The 26,656-nt window shown below is 36.6% G+C and overlaps 1 protein-coding gene and 1 pseudogene across 6 annotated transcripts in view; both read right to left on the bottom strand.

Moving 5' to 3' along the window:
* Positions 1-26,656, bottom strand: part of FAM13A (family with sequence similarity 13 member A) — a 417,828-nt gene that overhangs the window by 311,502 nt on the left and 79,670 nt on the right. The window lies entirely within an intron of this gene.
* LOC125163751 (60S ribosomal protein L4-like) lies at positions 850-24,964 on the bottom strand (annotated as a pseudogene).

Here is a 26,656-nt window from a genome sequence, read left to right as displayed (position 1 = left end):
GCTTAGTGTTTTAAAGCATGAACTGTGAACCAGGCTTCTTATTTCAAGTCCCATTCTGCTCTAATTAGCTGTGAACCTTAGACAAGCCACTCAACTTATGTGTGCCTATCTCCTGATCTATGAAATGGTGACACTAAGAGTTCCTATCTCATAGGAATATAGGACACTTAAATGAATTCATATACATAAAGGAATGAGAAGAGTATGTGGAACACTCATTAACTAGGGATTATTATAAATCATCAAACCACCATCATCATCATCCTTCTTCCAGGACATTATTCTGATTTCTTTTTTTAAAAAATGGAGATACACTCCATTATTTCCATACTCAATGTGTGTCTAAAGTCTGCTGTTTAAGAAGGCATCATGGTCGGCTCATGTTTGGTTGGTAGTCTGATGATCTAATCATTCTGTCTATATTTCTCATCTCCTAAAATATGTAAGAATGACTTTTGAATGATAAAGATAAAATAATTTTGTATAGAGGCACCTGGGTGGCTCAGTCGATTAAGCATCCAACTCTTGATTTCAGCTCAGGTCATGATGTCACGGTTCATGAGTTCGAGCCTCATGTTGGGCTCTGCACTGACAGCATGGAGCCTGCTTGGGATTCTCTCTCTCCCTTTCCCTCCACTCCTCCCCAGCTCACACACACCCTCAAGATAAATAAACTTAAAATAATTTTGTATATATACAAAATTATTTTAAGTTATTTATGTATAAGAATTCCTTAAGTTTTTATTAGACAGTCAAGACTTCCTTAGAAATCCTGTCTATGTTTAACACCTTGGATTAGTGCTCTTTCTGTTAACAACCCCTGCTCTTCATTCTGTCCTTTACTTGGAACTACAGACTGTATGTTGGGTTTTCTGTTAATAGACAGTGTAGATAAGCAATCTTGGCATTATAGATGAGAGAGTTTTCAAGTAAGAGGCAACTGACCTCACAGACTGTGAAGTGACTACAAACGAAGCTACCTGTTAACTCAATATAGAGCCATACCACATAGAAAGTTATATGTAATCATAATGAAGGAACCTCTGATTCTTGTTTTTATTTGATAATATAATTCAGGTTAACGTTTAAAAAACAGTTTTAAAAAAAGCCCACAATGAAACAAAGCAGCTGCATTTCCTAAGTCATCAGAATCAATTCCTCAGCGATCAAAAATACATACTATAAAGTCTTGCTCATCTAGCCTAGTTGGTGAAGAAAACAGCTAGTAGGAAGCAATAAATAGTTTAGGCTGAAACTACTATACTACTTCAGTAGTTTATACCTAAAGTGTTAAAAAATATACAACAGCTTATAACAAATATAATTATCCCTTCTGGTAAGTAAGAAATATTCAGTAGTCCCTTAGTCATGGAAAAATAAAATAACTGTAGAAATAAAGTCATTTATGATTAATTCTATTTAAACTGAAATTATTTTTTACTCTTAGACAATAATATATCATTATCTCTTCAAAAATGTCAATATCTATGGAATTTCAGCTTTTGAAATGCACATCTTTCTTGATTTAATACAAGCTAAAAACTGTAATTACTAATTGAGTCAAACTTAACTGTTCAAACTTTGGTTTGTGTATATTCCTATTCATCACTTGAGTCTGGAAACCGGACTGCATGGGGTGTGTTTATGTACATATGTAAAAGTAAATACATTCCTACATTTAAAAAGACAGGGAACTTAGAGATTTTACTGCTGGAATACTCCTTACGGGTCATTTAGTACATATACCATCACCTTAGGAATAAAGAAACCAGAACCCAAAAACCCGTGGTGCACTCCATGGAGAAGGGCTGAAACTAGAGCCCATTTCTCTTCAATTTTATACCAATATGCATTTTTTATAATTAAGAGTTGGTGATCTAGTTTTTATTCCCCCCACCTTTTTTTCTTTTTACTAGAAGGTAATTTAGATAGCCAACAAAATGAACATGCTGTGACTATAGCAATATTTGTTAGTTTGGGGTCACCTAGTCTCCACTTCCCCCTTTTTTTGTAGTAACATATCCTGTCTTTTGAGGAATGACTACAGCCTTATGAGTAACTCTGTAGGGACTGCCACCGAAGAGGAACACCTTACCCTGTTCTTTAGCAAGAACTGGACTCAGGCTCCCTACCAGGTCAATTAGACCTTTTTCTCTTGCAGGACACTGAGGCCTGAGTGGACTGTCACAAGCACAGAAAAAGGCTGGAGCTAATTGGTTCCAGCTGCAGTGCTCTCACAAGATGTTAATTAACCATGAGATTAACTCTTGCCACCTGCATTGTTGGAGCTGCTGTGGTCCTTGAACTGCTCTGACACTGGTGCTTCAGCTGTTCCCTCTGTATGGTGACTTTCTAGTAAAGTTTCTTTGTGCTTAAGGTAGCCAGAATCCATTTCTGTTCACGCATGTGCATGTGTGCGCACGCGCGCGCGCACACACCCACACACCCACACACCCACACCCCTCCAACTGATAAAAGTATTTTGGAAAAAAAAAAAAGAATAATTGGAGCATATAGAAAACCAGGATTTTAGAAAAGAGAAAATCAGAAGGAGAATGATGGCTAATTTATATGGAGTGAGTTTTTGGACTGTATCAGTTATGGCTTCAGATACTTCAGAGAGCTTCATTCATTAAACCCTAGTAAAGAAACACCAGAAAAGAAGAGCCTTCTGTGTTCCCCATTTCAGAGTCACAGAAGATCTAAGTAGTGCGCTCTACGTCACATCAAGGAAGTGGTGTAGCCAAGAGTCACGCTAAGGCAATCCGAGTCCTGAGGACAGATGCTTAATTCTGCCTCCACACAGGAAGTAGTGAGAACAAAAAGCACATGCTGGACAGTCCACTGCCCTTGTTAGAAATGAGAAAATTCTTCTTCCTGTGAAATAGGAACATAGGATTATTTACAAGTTTCTTGGTCACTCTAAAATAAAGTCAGAGATACTCAAAAACAACATCAATATTTCTATTAGGCCTGAAAAAAGAGTACTTTCATCAATCCCATAAATGCACTGAGTTTCAGAAGCCTTGAGTTTTATAATAGCTAACATTTATTGGGTGCTGATTTTATGGCAGCTCTGTCGTACTTTAAAATTAACATCTCTAAATCTTGACTGTATCAGTAAGCATGTTTACTATCCCCATTGGGACAAGTCAATTAAGGCACAAAGAAAAAGGAACTTGTCTAAGTTTACAGAACTAGTAAGTGTTAGAGAATGTAACCCCCAGGTCCTCTGGCTCTAGCGTTTGAGTTCTTAACTATGACACGGTAGTTTATTTCCAGAACCTTTAACATCAGTGGTTCTATATGAGACCCAAAGGGACAACACTACATGAAGCTCTTTGTTGGCAGAGCTTAATATAAAAATCAAATTGAGACTACTGAAGTAAATGGCTTGTAATTCTTTAAGGCAATCCTCCAAGAACTTAAGTACCAGGATTTTAAGGTACTTTGAAGAACAGTCAGATTACATCGCTGGTTAAATTCAGAACTGTGGGCTTAAAACTCTCTGGGGCTAGGACTAATAAATCTAACCATGTATGTGGGCAGTAGAAAGCCACTCCACCACCAAATAAAAGGAGTGCAAGGAAAGCACAAGATAAACCTGAAATCTCTTGTTCCAGAAAGCAAAAATGATGAATGGGGTGTATCAAAAAGACCTGTGGGCTAGATTAAACAGGCTTCTATAGGCCAAATCTGAAACAGGTGGAACCCCAGGACTAACAACTATAAGTGCTAATATACTGTGGAAATAAAAAATGAGATTTAGGAGGAAAGAGGGTTTTTTTTGTTTGTTTGTTTGTTTGTTTTTTAAGTATAGGTGCTCCATGCAGAAAATGCTGCATCCAAATGTAGGAAAAGTAACAGTAACAGAATCATAAAATCACCAACTTCCCTAACTCATTTAACAAATGACCCTATTGAGGATTATCAATGGACACTAAAATGTCAAGTGAAAAGCTGTTGGGTAACAGGATCTTCACAGCATCAAAGATGACATAGTATTTGCTAGAGAAAAGAAGTCCCTTACACTTGATACCTGAGTATATTCACCTTAACTCAAAAAATCAAATTTATCATCATTTATCCTAAGACATGACATTACATGCTCTTGATTTAATGCAATGCAATGCAGAATATATCATTTATAAAGTAATCTTGCCACAAATGTTTAAACTGATGAAAATCTAGCTTCTAAATCTAACTTACAGTTTACAGGAAATACAAGAGCCAAAAGAATAAGTGAAAGAGACCATGAGAAAACAATGCACACAAATCCAGAATGAGGAACATTCTAACAGACAACTGGACTCTTCAAAATATCAATGCCATGGGGGAAAGACAGATTCTAGAGTTAAAAGGAACTAAAATACACAAACTTCAAATGTAATATATGAATCTTAATTGGTTCTTGGTTTAAAAAAAAACAAACAAAACCCTCATTTCTTTGAGACAATTGGGGAAATCTAACCATGTGTTGTATACTAGATGGAATTTTTAGAAGTGTTTTTAAGTAGTATAACATTGTGTAAGATCTAATTTATTTCACCTGTAGTGTGTCCCTTATTCTTATGAGGTGCATGCTGAAGTTGGGGTATAGTATCAGGTCTTCAAATACTTTAAAATTGAATATGAAGTGCATGCATACATGTGTATCTATGTATATATGTATATATGCTATGTATATACACACAAAGACATAGAATGGGTATAAATAGAGTAGAATGTTAATTTTTCAATTTAAGTATACAATATATGAAATGTTCATTTACTATCCTTTCAACTTTTATGAATACTTTTTTTAAAATAAAAAGTGGGGAAAATAGGGACATCTCAAAGAGACTGCCTACTAACAAGGAGAAACACCATTTTGACAGCACAATTAGGAGAGAAAGGAACATATCTCTTCAAATTCCAATTAAAAAATTAACAACATTGTGAAATTATACTTATATAGAGACATAGACAAACATATAAATTTGGATAGGGTTGGATCATTGAGAAACCACTCCATCTGAAATTAGGGTACCTAGGTTTGAAAACTTGTTTTGCCACTGACTTATGTTTCTCAACAGGAATGCCAGCCTCTGGTCAAATGTGCAGCTTTGGAGACGGGCAAAGGCAACAATAAGAAGGATGACCCATGGTCTCTGTCCAGCCATAACAGCAGAGTCAACTTAGGGGTCACTGGGAGGACAGTACTGCAGCCAAATCATCACATTCAGCCTATTGACTATATAAAATTTTTCATCTACACCAAGACTGGGTCTTCATGTTTTAAAATTTTTCCACCTAAACCAAGATTGGGTCCTCATCTATTAAATGCAGTAACACCTCCTAAAGTGTTAGGAGAGTTTAATAAGGTAACAAATGTTAAAGTACCTATCACACAACCAGAAAAGAGTCAATGATGAAAAATGTTAAGAATTTCTTTGGGTAGGGGCGCCTGGGTGGCTCAGTTGGTTAAGTGTCTAACTTTAGTTCAGGTCATGATCTCATACTCTGTGAGTTCGAGCCCCGCATCGGGCTCTGTGCTGACAACTCAGAGCCTGGAGCCTACTTCAGATTCTATGTCTCCCTCTCTCTCTGCCCCTCCCCTGGCTCGTGCTCTGTCTCTGTCTCAAAAATAAATAAAAACATTAAAAAAAAATTTCTTTGGGTAACCAATTCTTTGAGAAGACATTACGGCAGAGTTTGTAGTTGCTTACTAATAGGTAATTTTTCTCCTTTTCCCCATTCATAGAACTCTAATTTTGTTTGATAGGGTGGGGAACAACGCACCCAGTTAAAATATACCACCTTGCAGCATTATTCTTATAGATATAGATAGTCATATATGTAAGTTTAACCAATGAGATATAAATGGAAGTTGTTAGGACCACCAGAAAAAACTCCTTAAAAGGAAGGACAGCTCATGCTGATCCCCATATCCCTTGTTCTCTGCTTAGATGACAGATATAGTGCCTGGTATCCATCTTGTGACTATGTACCCACCCAGAAACTAGAAGCTAAACTCTAAGGATGGTAAAATAGAAAAAAAGAGAGACTTGCATTCTGATGACATTATGGAGTCCACTCAGAATACCTATCTATGAATTTATTTATTTATTTTCATGATACGGGGAGGGGGGAATCCCATCTCAAATAATGCTATAAGAATTTCAACATTTATTCAATGTATTGTTAAGTCAAGGAAATAAGCAACATTCTGTAAATCAATTTTTCCAAATCTAGGTCATTAATTTTAAAAGTCAAAGCACTTTTGGGTATCTTATTACACAACATGTTGTAGCATCTAGCAGTATCTACATTCTCTGTAGATCTAAACAAGGATTCTTAAGCTAGAATCCATGGATAATGATTCCAACAAAGTACATGAAACATTCTATTTTTAGAAAGCATAAAGATAGCACAAATGAATAGAAAGATAATCCATGCTTATGGATCGGAAGAATATTGTTAAAATGTCCATACTACCTAAAGCAATCTACAGATTCAACACAATCTCTATCAAAATTCCAATAGCATTTTCCACAGAAAAAGAATAATTCTAAAATTTGTATGCAACCACAGAAGACCCAAATAGCCAAAGCAATCTTGAGGAAGAACAGAACTGGGGGCAGCACACTTCTTAATTTCAAACTGCATTCTAAAGTTATAGTAATCAAAATAATGTGGTATGGGCAGTAAAAACATATAGATCTAACAGAATACAGACTCCAGAAATAAATCCACACATATTTGGTGAATTAATTTACAACAAAGGAGCCAAAAATGTACAATGGAAAAAGGACAGTCTCTTCAATAAGTGATATTGGAAAAACTGGACAGCCACATGCAAAAGAATAAAACTATACTACTATTTTATATAATACACAAAAATTAACTCAAAATGGAGCAAAGACTTGAACATAACACCTGAAACCATAAAACTCCTAGAAGAAAACACAGGCAGTAAGTTCCTTGAAATCACTCTTAGCTTTAATTTCTTTGGATTTGAAAAGCAAAAATAAGTGGGACTACGTCAAATTAAAAAGTTTCTACACAGCAAAGAAAACCATTAACAAAATAAAAAGACAACCTAATGAGAGAAAATATTTGCAAATCATATCTGAAAATAGGTTAATATGTATAAAGAATTTACACAACTGAAGAGCAAAACAAAAAATCTGATTAAAAAAATGGGCAGAAGATCTGAATCGACATTTTTCCAAAGATGACAAATGGATGGCCAACAGGTACATGAAAAGATGCTCAACCTCACTAATCAGAGAAATACAAATCAAAACCACATTGAGATATCACATCACATCTGTTAGAATGGCTATTTTAAGAGATATGTTAGAATGGCTATAAAATGAGATAACAAGTGCTAGCAAAAGTGTGGTGAAGAAGTAACCCTTGTTTGCTCCTAGTAGGAATTTAAATAGGTGCAGCCACTATGGAAAACAGTATAGAAGTTCCTCAAAAAATTTAAAAAAGAACTACCATGTGAACCTGCAATTCTACTTCTGGGTATTTATCTGAAGAAGACAAAAACACTAATTCAATAAGATATGTGCACCTCCATGTTCATTGAAGCATTATTTGCAATAGCCAAGTCATGGAAACAATCTAAGTGTCCATCAAAGAATGAACGGATAAAAAAGGTGGTACACACACACATGGAATATTATTTAGCCTTAGGGATGAACGAGATCTTTCCATCTTTGACAATACTTATGGACCTTGAGGACATTACAGTAAATAAAATAAGCCAGACAGAGAAAGACAAATACCGCATGATCTCACTTTTATATGGAACCTAAACCAACAACTCATGAGCTCATAAATACAGAGAACAGATTGGCGGTTGCTAGATGTGAAGGGAGATCAAACGGTACAAATCCAGCTATAAAAATAATTAAGTCATGGGGATGTGAAGTACAGCACGGTGGCTGCAATTAATAATGCTGTACTGCACATTTGAAAGTTGCTAAGAGAGTTTATCTTAGAAGTTCTCACCACAAAAGAAAAATTTTATAACTATGTATGATGGCAGATGCAAACTAGACTTAGTGTAGCAGTCACCTGGAAAGTTACGCAAATATTGAATCATTCCATTGTATACCTGAAACTAAAGTGTCCTATATCAACTATACCTCACTTAAAAAAGAAAATCTTCATGTCAAAGGAGGTCTCTCATGGGAGAAATTAAGACTCAAAAATATTTAACATTTATAGAAAGGTAAGGCTTAATCCAGAAAAGTTTTTTTTAACTGATTATGAAAATAAACATACTTAAAAGTATCTTGTATCATCTTGTGTCTCACAAATAAGTTCAACTAAAGCCTACAACTTAGGCAAAAAAGATTAAAAAGATAAGTCCTTATATTATCTAAGGATTATATTATACTATATTACATTACCGAAATGTTCAAAAAAGGATTAAAAAAAACCCAATAAAAATCTTGTAAGTTTTATCACTTCTGAAACCACACAGACTAAGAAAAGGATGAAGAAAAGTAACAGAAGACAGAAAACCTGTAAACTTCAATTTGTATGTAAGTGCTGCTGAAGGGGAAGGTGGGGCAGGAAGTTTACTGCAGACATCACACCAGTACTGTGAGGAGCCTGGAGAGGTCCAGTGGGGATGCAGCAGTGAAAGGTCTTTAAAATCTCTTACAGTTTTTGTTTTAAACATATAGTACACTTTAAGAGGGAGATGAATGAAGCTCAATTGCTTAAAGAAAGAGGAAAGAAGGTGCAGAAAGTGCTACGGTAGCTACAAGGACATCAAAGGGGGAGATATCAAGAAGCACAGAAAAATACACTATAGTGAATGCATTCCCTTGGAGAGCAAGTTTATGAAGAAAAGACAGCAGAGCCCTCCTAATGCAGGTTGGCTTATGAGAGGCAAAGGAGAGATGGGCAAACAGAAGCCATGTTTAAGAAAACAGTCCTTTTGGTAGCAATAGAAAGAGTCCCAGGGCTGTGCAACTTGAAAAGCTGCCTTAGCCCCTGATCACTACACCCCACAGGAGCCTCTTGCTACTGATATCACAAAAATCCATCTCATTGAAATATGAGTAAGAAAAAAGGAACATTACCAGCAACTATACAGAGACAGTACTTGAAAAAAAGTATAAAAAAGCATGACTTTCCTAAAATAACTCATCAGAAAAACCTTGCCAAGAAGCAGATGGAAATTGTAACCTAACAAACAGAACAAAATAGAATAAGGAAATGACACTAAAAGACAAGCAATAATAACATATAAATTTGATTTTATCAAAATTAACAACTTAAAAAGACAACCCACAGAATAGGAAGAAATACTTGCAAATCTTGTATGTGATAAGGAATTAATATCCAGACTATGTGAATTATTTCTAGCACTCAGCAGTCAAAAAACCAAACAATCCATTTCATAAATTGGGAAAAAAGCTGAATAGATATTTCTTAAAGACAATATACAGACGGTCAATAAGCACATGAAAAGATATTCAATATAATTAGGGAAATGTCAATCAAAACTACACTGATCACAAGCAGTAACCTCTGGCCATAGCAACTTCTTTCAAATAGGACTACTGAGATGAGGGAAACAAAAGCAAAAATAAACTATTAGGACTTCATCAAAATAAAAAGCTTGTGCTCCCAACAAACAAGAGTCCAGGGCTGGAAGGCTTCCCAGGGGAATTGTACCAAACATTTAAAGAATTAATACCTATTCTTTTGAAGCTGTTCTTTTGAAATGGAAGGAAAACTTCCAAACTCATTCTATGAGGCCAGCATTACCTTGATTCCAAAACCAAAACCCCACTAAAAAGGAGAATTACAGATCAGTTTCCCTGATGAACATGGATAAAAAAATTCTCAGTAAGATATTAGCAAATCGAATCCAACATACATTAAAAGAATTATTCATCACGATCAAATGGGATTTATCCCTGGGCTGCAGGGCTGGTTCAATATGCATAAATCAATGTGATACATCACATTATTAAAAGAAAAAATAAAAACATGATCCTCTCAATAAGTGCAGAAAAAGCATTTGACAAAATACAACATCTTGTCTTGATAAAAAAAACCCTTAAGAAAGTAGGGATAGAAGGGACAAACCTCAATATCATGAAGGCCATATATCAAAGACCCACAGCTAATATTATCCTCAATGGGGAAAAACTGAGCACTTCCCCCAAAAGTCAGGAACACGACAGGGATGTCCACTCTCACCACTGTTCAACATAGTATTGGAAGCCTTAACCTCAGCAATCAAACAAGAAGAAATAAAAGGCATCAACAAGGAAGAAGTCAAACTTTCATTCTTCACAGACAACATGATACTTCATGTGGAAAACTCACCAGCTAGAACTGATACATGAATTCAGCAAAGTTGCAGGATACAAAATCAACTTATAGAAATCTGTGGCATTTCTATACAATAATGAAGCAACAGAAAGAGAAATCAAGTAATCAATCCCATTTACAATTACACCAAAAACCCTAAATACCTAGGAATAAGTCATAGAAAGTTTAGAAAAGAAATTGAAGAAGACACAAAGAAATGGAAAAACATTCCTTGCTCATGGATTGGAAGAACAAGTATTGTTAAAATGTTGGTATTAACCCAAATCACTCTACAGATTCAATACAATCCCTCCAAGTAACACCAGCATTCTTCACAGAGCCAGAACAAATAATTCTAAAAGTTGTATGGAACCAGAAAAGACCCTGAATAGCCAAAGGAATGTTGAAAAAGAAAACCAAAGCTGGAGGCATCACAATTCTGGACGTCAAGCTATAGTACAAAGCTGTAATTATCAAGACAATATGGTACTGGCACAGAAACAGACATGTAGATCATTGGAACAGAATAGAGGAACCAGATATGGAACCACAAATGTATGGCCAACTAATCTTCGACAAAGCAGGAGAGAATAGCCAATGGAAAAAAGTCTTCTCAGCAAATGGTGCTGAGAGAACTGGAAAACAACATGCAGAAGAACGAACCTGGCCCACTTTCTTACACCACACACAAAAATAAAGTCAAAATGGATGAAAGACCTAAATGTAAGACAGGAAACCATCAAAATCCTAGAGGAGAAAACAGGCAACAACCACTTTGACCTTGGCTGTAGCAACTTATTACCTGACATGGGACCTCATCAAGATAAAAACCTTCTGCAAAGTGAAGGAAACAATGAGCAAAAGTAAAAGGCAACTGACGGGGAGAAGATATTTGCAAATAACATATTGGATAAAGGGTTAGCATCCAAAATCTACAAAGAACTTATCAAACTCAACACCCAAAAAATACATAATCCAGTGAAGAAATGGGAAAAGACATGAACACTTTTCCAAAGAAGACATTCAGATGGCTAATAAACACATGAAAAGATGCTCAACATCACTCATTATCAGGGAAATACATATCAAAACCACAATGATGTAACACCTCACACTATTCAGAATGTAAACAGTAAAATTAACAACTCAGGAGACAAAGATGTTGGCAAGGATGTGGAGAAAGGGCAACCCTTATGTTCTGCTGGTGGGAATGCAATCTGGTGCAGCCACTCTGGAGATCAGTATGGAGGTTCCTCAAAAAATTAAAAAATAGATCTACCCTATGTCCCAGCAATTGCACCACTAGGTATTTATCTAAAGGATGCAGAAATGCTGATTTAAAGGGGCGCATGCACCTCTGTGTTTATAGCAGCACTCTTGGCAACAGCCAAAGTATGGAAAGAGCCCAATGTCCATCTACAGATGAATGGATAACGATGTGGTATGTATAAACAATGGAATATTGCTCAGTGATCAAAAAATGAAATCTTGCCATTTTCAACAACATGGATAGAGCTAGAGAGTATAACGCTAAGTCAATAAGTCAGAAAGACAAATACCATATGATTACACTTGTATGTCAAATTTAAGAAACAAAATAAATGAGCAAAGGGAAAAAAAGAGAGGGAGAAAAACCAAGAAACAGACTCTTAACTATAGAGAACAAACTGATGGTTACCAGAGGGGAGGTGTGGAGGGGTGTTAACTAGGTGATGGGGATTAAGGAGTGCACTTGTGAGGAGTACCAAGTAGTATATGGAAGTGATGAATTACTATATTGTACACCTGAAACTAATATTACACCGTATGTTAACTGGAATTTAAATAAAAACTAAAAAAAAGATGCAATGTTAAAAAAAAAAATAAAAACATCCTTCAAAAAATATATCAAGATCATTCAGCAATTTAACAAAAATAAAACAAACCCACAGTGAGACGTTGCTTCACATCCATTAACGTGGCTATTATTAAAAAACAAAAAACAAAAACAAAAACAAAAAAACCCCAAGGGGCGCCTGAGTGGCTCAATCGGTTGAGTGTCGTATTCTTGATTTAGGCTCAGGTTATGATCCTAGGATTGTCGGATCTCGCTCTTAAATAAAAATCAAACAAAACAAAACAAAAAAAACCCAAAAAAACTCAGAACAAGTGCTGACTAGGATGTAGAAAAATTGGAACCTTTTTTCATCACTGGTGGCAATGTAAAAATTGTATAGGACTATGAAAAACAGTGGGTTCCTCAAAAAAGTTAAATATAAAACTTCCATGTGATTCAGCAATTTCACTTCTGGGACTATTCCCTAAAGGCAACGACTCAGATACATGTACCCCTATGTTCACAGCAGCATTACTCATAATAGCCAAAAAGTAAAAATAATACAAATGTCCATCAACAGATGAATAAACAAAATGTGGGATGTATACACACAATGGAATATTACTCAGCTTTATAAAGGAATGAAATTCTGACACATGCTATAACACTGATGAAGTCTGAAGACATTATCAAAGTTAAATAAAACAGACACAAAAGGACAAAAAGCATGTTTTTACTTATGAGATACCTAGAATAGGCAGATTCACAGAAATAGGAAGTAGAACAATGGTTACCAGGGGCTGAGGGGGGAGGGAACGGGCGATTATTTAATGGGTAACAAGTTTATGTTGGAGATTATGCAAAGTTCTGAAAGTGGATATGTTGTTAAGGAAAGTTAAGGATTGTTACACAACATTATGAATGTGCTACTGCCACTGAATTGACATCAAAAAATGGTTAAAATGGTAAATTTTATGTTATGGACATTTTACCACAATTAAAATAAAAGTTAATGAATTTATTACAATAATGAAAAGATAGAAAGCAGAAATGCAAAAATGTAGGGAAGAGATAATCAGTCCAAGGAGAAATGTGATATGGAAACTGGCAGAATCATAAAGGGAAGAAAAAATATTTCAGAAATGAAGACTAAATTATAAAGAGCACAACAAAGGGGAACAGAAACCATTAATGGCCCAGTAAGGGATATAGAGGACATAAATGAGAAAAGTAGATATAATAAAACATTAAGAAATGAATGACAAGGATTTAAAAGATAGCTACAGAAAATCAGTTTAATGAGTTCCAATATATGTGTTATTAGAGTCTTCAAAGAAGAAAACCAAATAATGGAGAATATTTAAAGAAATAATTTGGAGGGGTGCCGGATGGCTCAGTTGGTTAAGTGCGCCCAACTTTGGTTCAGGTCATGCTCTCACAGTTCAGGAGTTTAAGCCCCACATAGGGCAGAGCCTGCTTCGGATTCTGTCTCCCTCCCTCTCTGTCTTTCTCTCTGCCCCTTGCCTGCTAGTGCTCTTTCTCTCTCAAAATTAAATAAACATTAAAAAAGTAGTAATTGATAAAAACTTTGTTTCAATTGAAGCCTTGAATCCACAAATTGAAAAGGCACACCTTAGACCCAGAACAGTCCACATGAAGATGTATTCTAGGGAAATTACTAGACTAACAATAAAGAGTCCTTTGGGCAGCCAAGTAAAAATGTCATAATAAGGAAAGAAAATAAGAGTAGCCTCAAACTAAAAGACTGCCGTATTTAACATCAGAAGACAGTGGAATAAGACCTAAAAAATATTTAAGGAAAGACCACATGCGCCAAATTTAATAACCAGCTGTCCTTCAACTACAAAAGCTATAGTTTGAATATACAAAGGCTAAGAAAATATTATACACTTGAACCTTACTTGAGAAAACTATCCAAGGACAAATTTTAACCAATTAATAAAGGGCTGGGAAGACTTTGATGAAGTGACAAGCAAATACATTTTTAAAAAGAAAAAAATTTTAAATTTAAAAATTAATAATTTAAAAAATATAACCATGTTATATGAGGAAGGAATGAAGAACCTGGTATAATTACCCTCAAACGGGAAAATTTGAGGTCAAAACATTTCTAGATTTTAAAAGAGCTTCCATGTAGTTCAGAGGACAAAACTAGAAAGTGATAACTTAAACCAGTTATCTGGAGACAGGTTTTAAGACAAAAAGAAGAAATGATAGTCCCTTCTAAAGACAGAACAGATTTTCTCAGGCGGTGGTGAAGATCCTAACAATCAAAGATAGGCAAAAACAATGTAATGCTATTTGTCATCCATTCTACTAATGCAAATTTCTTTGAAAAGAGAAAATATTGGTAAGAAGCAGTGGATAATAAACTGGTTAAAATATCTGGAGGGCAATTTGGCAATGTTGAAGAAAAACTGGGACCTCCTTCCAGCCTGTCCTCCCTCTAGCCTGGTCTCCAAACACAGGGGAGTGGCAAGTAACAGTGAGCAAGACTCCTATCTTAGACAAATGGGACCTCTAGATATTCACAGTATATTGTTACTTGGGAGAAAAAAGAATTCTATGAAACTAATGTCAAGTCTAATCTGTTTTTATAACTATAGGTTCATAGGAAAATGAACCTATAGGACATAAGCACACATAGTACGTGTTTATTTCTGTTACAGAATCTTATTATTTTTTTACTTCTATTTCCTAAATTTTATACACTAGACATGTATCACTGTTATACCAGGAAAAATGAAGGTTATCATAAAAAGTTAAATTCTCTATATAAAATGAAGTCAAGACCCACTGCTGACTTCCAGTGATAAAACACAGAGATCTATCTGCAAATAATCTCCCAAACAAAACAATACGAAGGTAAACAAAATTGCCAGAACAGTCATTTTAGGGATCTAGAAACTGACCAAAGGCAAACAAACAAATTGAGAGACACTTATTTGTGAAAAACTGATGAAATTTAGTAAAGAATAATGGGAGTTTGTGGCACTCTTGCCTGGGTCTACACCCTACTCCTCCTACCCCTCTGGTGGGGTTGCCACAACAGTAATGAAACCATCAGCTTTGGTGTTGGCTGAATTGATCTGAAGGACAGGACAAAACCCTTCACTCCCAGTAATATATCTGATAAAGGACTTGTACTGATAATATATAAAAAGAACTCTTACAACTCAAGAAGAACAACCCAAAAAAGAATGGGCAAAACACATGGATACTTAAGCAAAGAAGACATACAAATGGGTAATATGTATATGAAAAATGTCTAGCATTATTAGTCATTAAGAAACAGCATCACAAATTCACTAGAATGACTAGGAAAATAAAAACATAACAATACCATATGCTGGCAAGGATGTGGAGAAACTAGGATTCTCATATAGACAATGAGAATGTAAAATGGTGCAATCAATCATTTTGGAAAAATTTTGGCAATTTCTTAAAACATTAAACATAAATTTAGAATATGATCCAGCAATTCCACTCCTAGGTCCCTATCTGAGAGAAATAAAATACATTGTCACACAAAGACTTGTGTACAAATGTTCATAGCAGCATTATTCATAATAGTTGGAAATAACCCAAATGTCTATGAACCAATGAATAAGTGAACAAAATGTGATATGCAATAGAGTATTATTTGTCACTTAAAAAGGAATAAAATACTGATGCATGCTACAACATGGATGAGCCTCAAGAATATTATGCTAAGTGGAGTGTCTGGGTGGCTCAGTCAGTTGAGTGTCCAACTTTGGCTCAGGTCATGATCTTGTGGTTCATGAATTCCAGCCCTGCACTGGGCTCGCTGCTGTCAGTACAGAGCCTGCTTCAGATCCTCTGCCCCCCTCTATCACTCCCCAGCTTGCGCTCTCTCAAAAATAACATTAGAAAAAAAAGAATATTATGTTAAGTGAAATAAGCCAGTCACAGAACATATATTGTATGATTCCATTGATATGAAATGTCCAGTAAAGGTAAATGTACAGAAATATTTAGTTAACATTCAGAAAATAGTAAATTAGTAGTTGTCTGAGGTTTGGGTGGGGGCAGAGGGGCAGAGGAAGGGAGGACAAATTGTGGGAATGGAACTAATTATAAATGGGCACAAGGGATCTTACTGAGGTGACAGAATGTTTCAGAACTAGGTTGTGGTGCTACTCACACAATTGGTAAATTTGCTGAAAATTATTATATTGTATATTGTCTTTTTTTATTAAAAATTTTTTTTAATGTTTATTTTTGAGAGAGAGAGCGTGAAAAGGGGAGGAGCAGAGAGATAGGGAGACACAGAATCAGAAGCAGGCTCCAGATTCCCAGCTGCCAGCCCAGAGCCTGACGCAGGGCTTGAACTCAAACTGCAAGATCATGACCTGAGCCGAAGTCAGATGCTTAACCAACTGAGCCACCCAGGCATCCCTGTATATTTTCAATAAGTATACTTTATGGTATGTAAATCACACTTCAAAAATGCTGTTAAAAACATAGAAAAGAAAGTGCTTAATAACTTTTTGCCAAAATAAGTCTGTGTATCAGTAGAAAGGATATACTGACGTCAAAATGCTTTTCCACATTCTTCATTTTATTTTTTTAATAATTTTATTTTTATTTATTTTTAAAAGTTTATTTTTTTTAATATGAAATTTATTGTCAAGTTGGTTTCCATACAACACCCAGTGCTCATCCCAACAAGTGCCCTCTTCAATGCCCATCACCCACTTTCCCCTCCCTCCCACCCCCCATCAACCCTCAGTTTATTCTCAGTTTTTAAGGTCTCTTATGATTTGCCTCCTTCCCTTTTTTTCCCCCCTTACCCTCCCCCATGGTCTTCTGTAAAGTTTCTCAGGATCCACATAAGAGTGAAAACATATGGTATCTGTCTTTCTCTGTATGACTTATTTCACTTAGCATAACACTCTCCAGTTCTATCCACGTTGCTACAAAAGGCCATATTTCATTCTTTCTCATTGCCAAGTAGGATAAATTTCTTTATCCATTTGTCAGTTGATGGACATTTAGGCTCTTTCCATAATTTGGCTATTGTTGAAAGTGCTGCTATAAACATTGGGGTTCAAGTGTCCCTATGCATCAGCACTCCTGTATCCCTTGGATAAATTCCTAACAGTGCTATTGCTGGGTCATAGGGTAGATCTATTTTTAATTTTTTGAGGAACCTCCAAACTGTTTTCCAGAGCGGCTGCACCAGTTTGCATCCCCACCAACAGTGCAAGAGTGTTCCCATTTCTCCACATCCTCGCCAGTATCTATAGTCTCCTGATTTGTTCATTTCAGCCACTCTGACTGGCATGAGGTGATAGCTCAGTGTGGTTTTGATTTGTATTTCCCTGATGAAGAGTGACCTTGAGCATCTTTTCATGTGCATGTTGGCCATCTGGATGTCTTCTTTAGAGAAGTGTCTATTCATGTCTTCTGCCCATTTCTTCACTGGATTATTTGTTTTTCAGGTGTGGAGTTTGTGAGCTCTTTATAGATTTTGGATACTAGCCCTTTGTGTGTCCAATATGCCATTTGCGAATATCTTTTCCCATTCCGTTGGTTGCCTTTTAGTTTTGTTGGTTGTTTCCTTTGCAATGCAGAAGCTTTTTATCTTCATGAGGTCCCAATAGTTCATTTTTGCTTTTAATTCCCTTGCCTTTAGAGATGTGTCAAGTAAAAAATTGCTGCGGCTAAGGTCAGAGAGGTTTTTTCCTGATTTCTCCTCTAGGGTTTTGATGGTTTCCTGTCTCACATTCAGGTCCTTCATCCATTTTGAGTTTATTTTTGTGAATGGCGTAAGAAAGTGGTCTAGTTTCATTCTTCTGTATGTTGCTGTCCAATTCTCCCTGCACCATTTGTTACAGAGACAGTCTTTTTTCCATTGGATATTCTTTCCTGCTTTGTCAAAGATTAGTTGGCCATACTTTTGTGGGTCCAATCTGGAGTCTCTATTCTATTTCATTGGTCTATGTGTCTGCTTTTGTGCCAATACCATGCTGTCTTGATGATTACAGCTTTGTAGTAGAGGCTAAAGTCTGGGATTGTGATGCCTCCTGCTTTGGTCTTCTTTAATATTACTTTGGCTATTCGGGGTCTTTTGTGGTTCCATACAAATTTTGCTTGGAACACCCTTCTCCTCAGATTTGGCTTCTAAGGCTGCTGCGGCCTTATCCATCTGGAGTTTGTAATTCTTGGCCTGGTGAAGAATGGTGTTCCAGTGCATGGTCTTTGCATATGGGTTCACCTTCAACATGATTCTCAGGTTTTTCAGTGGATTCTTCTTGAAGACTCTGCGATGCATCTTCTTGCGTGGTGCTCGGAGGGTTCTCTGGATCTCAGGGCTCTTCAAGATTCTGCTAAGGTCTGTATTAAGCATCTTATGCATGGGAAGGTTGTAGTTACTCTTGAGGAAGACAGCCTTATGCCATGTGCCATAGAAACCATCCAACTTGCGGAAAGAACTTTCAGTCCAGATGCAGAAACATCCCACATGCCCCCCAGGAGTAAGTTTCAAGTGTTCAGTTTGCTTACATTAAGCAAAGTAATTCTGGGGATGTTTCTGAAGGCCTCCATGATACCATTGTCCTCATTATAGATGATGCAGGGTCCCCTACGCTGGATACAACAACAGTTTCTCATTTTGCCCTTGCCAGCTTTCATTCGCTGAGAGGCATAGACCTTTTTGATATCATTCCAGGCTTTAAGTTTCTTAAGAAGCAAAATGGCTCCGTGGTCTTCTTGTAGCCTTCAACTTTATCTTCAACCACCAAAGGAAGTTCTGGAACCTTCTCAATACGATGACCTTTAGACATGACCAGTGCTGGTAAGGCTGAGGCAGCCAGGGCAGAGCAGATGGCATATTGCTTCTGTGTTGTGTTCACTCTGCGGTGCCAATGGCTCCAGGTTTTGGTTGGTGCGAACATGCGGCCCCCTTGACACATATTTCCAAAAGCACCCTGGCCATAATGGTGAGTCTCACCACCTCGAACTCTAGGAATTCGAGCCATGGCTCTGCCAGTACCCCAAGACTCAGCACTGGTTTGATGACCTGCTAATTCACTGACAGCATATGGCTGTTGTTTTTGCACAAGCTGGTGTGAACAAAGTTCACGATATCTGGCTGAATGGGAGCCTTGAATACAGCAGGCAGAGTAACATTTTTGCCAGATGACTCCCCCTTTTTGGAGTACACGGATATCAATGGATGAGCACACGCCATTGCGGAGAGAGAAGAGGGCCACACTTCTCGACATTCTTCATTTTAATAGCACACATTATCGCTCTTCAGTAATTCTAGACAAAATAGGTAAATTCTGCAACGGGTCACTTTTAAGTAATTACTGCTTCTATACCAATATATAAAAAAAATCTGAAAGCACAGAATCATTGTGGTGCTTAGAATCCCTTGGTTATCTGGGGACACTTGTCTGGCTCAGTCTGTGAAGCATGCAACTCTTGATCACAGGGTGGTGAGTTCAAGCCCTGCATGCGTGGAGCTTACTTAAAAAAATAAATATATTAAAAATAGAAAAGAATTCCTTGGTTATTTGGAGAAAGAGGGGACAGTTCTTAACGTCACTAATGTTAAACCTTTTGTTCATCATTGTTGTCAGTCTTAGCATAGCCAAGGAGGATTTAAACAGAAGAGAAGGGTCTTGCAGGAGATTGCTGTGAGTCGAATTTGAAAAATGCTCTTGCAAAGGCTATTCCTGCCATTGTTTCTCAACAAGTTTAGTGAAATGTAAAGCCAGAAACAGAAGGATGCTTTTTTTTTTTTTTTTTTTTAATTTTTTTTTTCCACGTTTTTATTTATTTTTTTGGGACAGAGAGAGACAGAGCATGAATGGGGGAGGGGCAGAGAGAGAGGGAGACACAGAATCGGAAACAGGCTCCAGGCTCTGAGCCATCAGCCCAGAGCCTGACGCGGGGCTCGAACTCACGGACTGCGAGATCGTGACCTGGCTGAAGTCGGACGCTTAACCGACTGCGCCACCCAGGCGCCCCCAGAAGGATGCTTTTTAAGAAGTTACAAAGACTCAACTAAAGTTAAAGAAGTAATATGATAAGAACTACAGTGTTAAAAACATTTCATTTTTGGAAAAATTAAGACCAAAACATATAGCTTCAGAAAATCCAAATGGGCTTAAAACCAATGCTGCATATTAGTACTTGCAGGTCTACCTGAATTATTTACAGTGTAAAGCACACAAATAAAGATTTGTGTATAAGATCATTTATTTACATTTTAACTAAAACTAGTTTCTTAAATATTAAAGGAATCTCTTGAAATTAAGACCAAAAGTAAATTACTATCATTGATAAGACAATTTTACTTCAAAATTCTCCTTGAACTGTTTTTCTTTAGCTTTTCCACTGCTATTCTACATTTTTTCTAGAATGAGCCATTCAACTGAGTTCTATTGTAGAATTTCAATTTATATCTTTTTTCATAGTAAAAATTTAGCAATCTTGTAATAATATCCTCTGTTTCATTTATACACACACACACACACACACACACACACACACACACACACACACACTTAACAGCTTATTAAGACTTCATTTACCAGTTAAAATCTGGGACCTAGCTTTATTATCAAGATCATGGAATTCTGCCTTCAGCTTTGGACAATCATCCAGTCCTCCACATAGAGGAAGCCCTAAATGAAAGAAGGATAAGGGTTAAAAGACCTATGTGTGCTAAATTTCCAAAAGTCTTACAAACTGGCTGAGAGCTACCAATTCTGGGAAGTACACACTGATTCAGAGAATCCTAGAACATTGCAAGGATACCTCACCTATAACTCTAATTCCATGACTTTCCTATGACAAGTCAACCCATGACTGCTCATCCTCTTCTTTCTTACTTGTGATGGGGCACTGACCACCTCATGAGACAACCAGCTCAATTTTTAGATACTGCAATCTTTAGACACTTCCTTCTACTTGGTCAAACTGTTTCATTACATTCTACCCAGCTCTAGTCTGCCCTATGATGTGCAGGGAAAGTCTATATCCTTCTATATATTAGACATTTTCAAGTAATTTATATATTTCAAAATGTATCTGTAAAAAAACTATAGACATTCAAATATTCAGTGCCTTCATGATTATAAACTAATCATTATTTAGTCTAGACAGCTACCATTCCATTTTTTGAGTAGTCTTTATTCTTTATTATTATTTTTTTAATGTTTATTTATTTTTCAGAGAGACAGACAGACACAGAGCACGGGCAGGGGAGTGGCAGAGAGAGAGAGAACGAGAACCCAAAGCAGGCTCCAGGCTCTGAGCTGTCAGCACAGAGCCTGATGCAGGGCTCGAACCCCACTGACCATGAGAGCACAACCTGAGCTGAAGTTGGGACGCTTAACTGACTGAGCCATTAGGTGCCCTGAGTAGTCTTCATTCATAATAATTTAAATATATGCACTCAATCAAAACTCAAACATGAGAGTTTAAACTAAAAAGTCTCCCTATCCCAGTTACTATGTTTCTTTGCAGAAGTTTTCTATGCCTAATTAAGGATATGCATATTATTTTTAAAAAGGAAAATATAACTGTACACTATTGTGTATTTATGCACCTAGTGTTTGTTACTTGATCAATTTGGAGGTCTTTCCATATTGGCACATACAGCTGTTTAATATTATATTATCTAGAGATACTATACTTGATTTAACCCATCTTATTTACTATAATGTTTAGGTTATTTACAGTTCTTACTATTACAAGTATTTCAGCAATGAACATTCTTGCCAACATTTTTACATAATTGTGCAAGTTATCTGTAGGATAAATTCCTAGAAGTGAGATTGCTAGATCAATAGGTATACAAATTATACATTTTGACACATACTGCCACAGTGTCCTGCAAAGATGTTCCACTGGTCTACATCTTGATCAAGAGCATGTAATGCTGCTGTTACTTGTGAACGTACCATTCATAAGCTTTGGTCCATTTTTAATTTTTATTTTTTTAATGTTTATTTTTGAGAAAGAGCGTGCGAGTGGGGGAGGGGCAAAGAGAGACAGGGATAGAGGCTCTGAAGCAGACCCTGTGCTAACACAGCACGCTGACGCAGTGAGGCAGTGAGCCGGATGCAGGGCTTGAACTCAAGAGATTATATGACCTGAGCCGAAGTTGGATGCTCAACTGAGCCACCCAGGCACCCCAACTTTGGTCCATTTTTTAAAGGCCAGTTTTCTTTTTCTTACTGACTTGTAGGAACTTTTTCTACATTAAAAAAAGTAAATTTTTTTTAGCCTGTGTATTATAAGTATCTGTCCTAGTTTTGGCATTTTTAAATGTTATTTGGGATTGTGCAGACATTTTAGTTATTTGTCAGAAAAATTCACCAGTATTTGTCTTTAGGGTTTCTAGCTTGGTTCTTCTTTAGAAAGACACTCCTTGATCCAAAATTATTGTTTTATGGTTTTACTTTGGTATTTATATCCTTGATCCATCTCTAGTTTAAAGAGTAAAGAAGAAATCCAGCAATTATTTTTATTCAACTGGCTAGCCATTATAATTTCAAATGTTTTAATTTCTGTTAATATCTGATGTGGTAGACGCTCCAAATTTAACAATCTTAAAGAAGTAGCTGTAATAATTCAAAGTTGTTGCAGCATCTTTTCCCATAAACCAAGTTCAGAATGACAAATTTTTAAAAAATCTCGAATCTGCCTGCTAGTTACAAAACTTATATTTAGTTATATAACTTATATAAACTTAATTATGCTATGATTTGCTACCTCTTTATAAACCATTGGAAATCCACAATTACAGATAATAGCTCAAGTAAGGTTTCTTACAGTTTCTATTTCAGAAACTACTAGACACAAGCTTCTTTATCTTTGGAATTTCAGTTGCGTAAATCACTTTAAGATTTAGATTGGATTAATCTAATTTATTACCTTAGCCTAGTCTTCTTTACCCAGTTACCCCATTCTTCCACTTTATATGCTTCTTCATGCTCGTTTGCACTTTTCACCAGTCACTAATGCTTATTTACAATCTTCTGCACAGAGACATTAAACCAATATACACAACTAACTGTGCTTCAAATGAAGCTGACTCTGAAATTAGTAACCTAGATACTAGGGACTTTACCCATACTCAAATTCTAGACACTAATTTTGACCATATTTTTGTTTGATTTTTGAATTCTGTATGGCAGAGATGAAAATTCTTCTTGCAATACAATTCAGATTTCCATAGGAAAATTTACACGCTTTTGTTTGCCTGTTACTAATCTTGTCTTCCTCTAATACCTCATCAGTTTATTGTGGAAAAACAAAAGATTAAAGGCTTAATCCTGTTTAAAATTTGGTCCAAATCCAATAATATCAACAGTCCCTTCAGAAGTATAATCCATCTGTAAGGACAGTATTAAGGAAATCACCTTTAAAAAAAGACATAAAGTAGACTGCCACATAACAAAAGTAATTTTTTTTATGAAGTTGTCAATGTATTTTTACATTACTGTTTTATTTGATTCTCACAACAATCCTGTTTAGGCTGTTGTTATCCCTACTTGATAGGTGCGGAAAGAGAGAGGTTAAGTTTATTGCCCAGGGTCACACAGCCAATAGCCAATAAGTGGTTGAGCCAAGATTCAAACCCATGTGTCCTGCCTCAAATCCTGCCTCATTCCAGTTCATGACAAGCTTCCCAAAACCATCGCAAAGCAAGCCACTGCATGATGAAGTTTATCAATTAAGATGTTTTGGCTGCATGTAATTGAAATTCTAGTTCAAACTGGCTAAAATAATAAGGCCATTTATTATCCCATTATACTAATACAAAGGAGTTCAGGGGAAGGAAAGATTCTAAGCTGGTAGATTCAGTGGCTCATGAATGTCACCACTGTTCTGCCATTTGCTGATGTATTAAGATATCCTTAGGCTGTCTTCCCTTCTTGATCCATAGATTAGATATCTGTCAGCAGCACCTGGGGTGTGTAATTCCTTGTTTACATTCAGTAGGAGAATTAGAGACAGAACTGCTCTATGCCAATTATGGAGCATACATCTTTCTCTTTGATTTGAGCATTTTAGGTTATGCGCCAGAAATAGTGTTTATAAATATTCCATGAGGTACTTCTCTACATTTCCAAACCACCTTTGCATCACATGGGAACATACGACTAGTTCAAAGAAATGAACTTTAAGAGAAATGAATCACTTCCAGAATGAGGCAGATAAAAACATGTGTACCTTCTCTATTTCCTTTTATCCCTGATATAAACTAAGGGATACATGGTCAAATGCTGAAACAGCAAATATCTCACAGAATGGAGGCAGTCTGGACACTAGAGTCACCAGATGGAGGAGAGATTCAACCTGTATCAGACTGTGAGTAATCCACAAATTTATCTGTTTCCCCAAACTACTGAGATTCCAGGGATTTCCTGTTGGGACCCTTGGTATTAATTACCCTGATTAAAGCAGATTACATGCCTACCTGAGGGAAAGCTATGCCCTGACCAGCCCATATATCATCTGAGATGGAATGGATGTGCAGAATTACTTGCATTGATTTGATGCAGTTTTATAGTAAGAGAATTCATGTGTTATTCAGCTGGAGACTCAAATGATTTTTTAAAGTACAAAATATTTACAATTATACTGCTCATTCTCATAAATGGCAAATTGTGCCATTTTCACAAAAAGTACCATCAAAGATTGAATGCTTTTGCAGGCATGCCTTTAGCTTTATGAGGGTCTTCAAAAGACCCATTTAAACATAAAATACACTGAAGTCAGGCATTAGGTTTTATAGTTTCACCTACTGTTTCTGTGCTAATATTTATTGAACAACTACTACTGCCTAGCCCTGAACAATAGGTAAGAGATACAAATAAGAAAGGACACCTGTGTCCAAACTTTATGTCTGCTAGTGAGACAAATATGTAATGTCAAGAAGCTGAACAGATGGTCAAATGTTCTTTAAATTATCAAGAAAGCATACTGTTTAATAATGTCTAAGGTCAGAGTAAAGTAAATAACATAACCAAGATTTGCCAGTTTCCAAAATGAGCCTACATTCTAAACTCCAAACAAACAAAACAAAACAAAGACAGAAAACACAGAAGATGGGAAAAAAATGAAGAAATCCATCATGGCATTTAAGAAATGTAAATGTAGTCTGTTTGGGATGAATTTGGTGCCAAACATCAAACTAGAAACAAAGATAAATAACCACGATGGGTTTTGAAACTTGAATTTGCAAAATATTTGTTTGTTGTATTACTTAAGACAATTCAGTTCAGCCAAATAGAGAAGGGAAAAACAATGAGGAGAAGTACAACTAAGTTTCAACAATATGTAAGGAGATAGTGTGGTGGACACAGTTGACATAGATAATTAAGTAGAGATAGAAGAAACAAGTTAAGCACCCAACAGTTATGAGACATCAAATATTCATCTCTTAAATGAGGCACCCACTGATTATACCCTTGCTGGCCCCATGTGTTATCTGCCTGAGATATGCGGATAAAAATCCATAGCCGTTCAGGAGTCTATTTTAGCAAGTTAGAACTATACCTAGGCACACTTGTCTCTAATGATAGAGCAAGCTGTGTTGGCTCAGTCATGTTCCATCTGCTGAGCCCCCTGCACACACTCAACACTGGTCCTCAAAAAACCCACTGTGACCAGGAAAGGTTGATGTGGTAGAGAAGACGAGAAACAGAACAGACAAATATCATGTAACACAGGACTCAGAATGCGGGCCTTTCATCCCACTGAAACCCTTTCTATGTAGGTAAGCCTAGCAGATCTTTCCCTCCTTGCTTTGTGCTGTGTTTTAAGCTGTTCAATAAATCTGTGACTAGAATATCATAATATGGTTTGTGAACCTTTCTGTACTAGGACCACAGCTCCTGCTTGCACTATGGGATAGACATAAAGGTAGCTGAGGATACACAGTGATGAGGCTACAGGAGTGGAGGGGTCAAATTAGGGACAAAGGCTACAAGGCCCAGGACATCCTTAGAATTGTTCCCAGCACCAACAAAAGTTGGAGTTAACTCAGGAGGAGTGGACTGCAAGGCCTGGATAATACCAACAGAACTTACCTACAAATTCACCGAAGGTTTGCTAAACACACCAGAGACCAGAACATCCACAATATAAAAATCGACACGCATGTTTTCTGGGCCCCTCTTTCTTCAGCCATTGGGATATGGCAACTCCTACTTGCAAGCCCACCTTCCTCTAAATACCCAGATGCCACCTTGGACAGAACAGAAGGAGGTACAAGAGGTCTGAAAGACTCAAGATTTCACCTGAGAGAGCTGGAGTCCTCTCAAAGTGACATTTAAAGCTAGAAGAGACTAAGGCAATATTAACTGGCAGGTATGGTTCCCATTCCACCTGGGTGTAGTTTATTGAGGAAAAACAGATGTTATAGTGAAGAAGCTGCAACTTCTTTGTAAATATGAGTAGTAAGTGAAATTTTGAGCCCACTTTGGCTTTACTAAC

The sequence above is a fragment of the Prionailurus viverrinus genome, chromosome B1 (assembly GCF_022837055.1).
Source record: "Prionailurus viverrinus isolate Anna chromosome B1, UM_Priviv_1.0, whole genome shotgun sequence".
NCBI lineage: Eukaryota > Metazoa > Chordata > Mammalia > Carnivora > Felidae > Prionailurus > Prionailurus viverrinus.
This window is presented reverse-complemented; position numbering and strand designations above follow the sequence as displayed.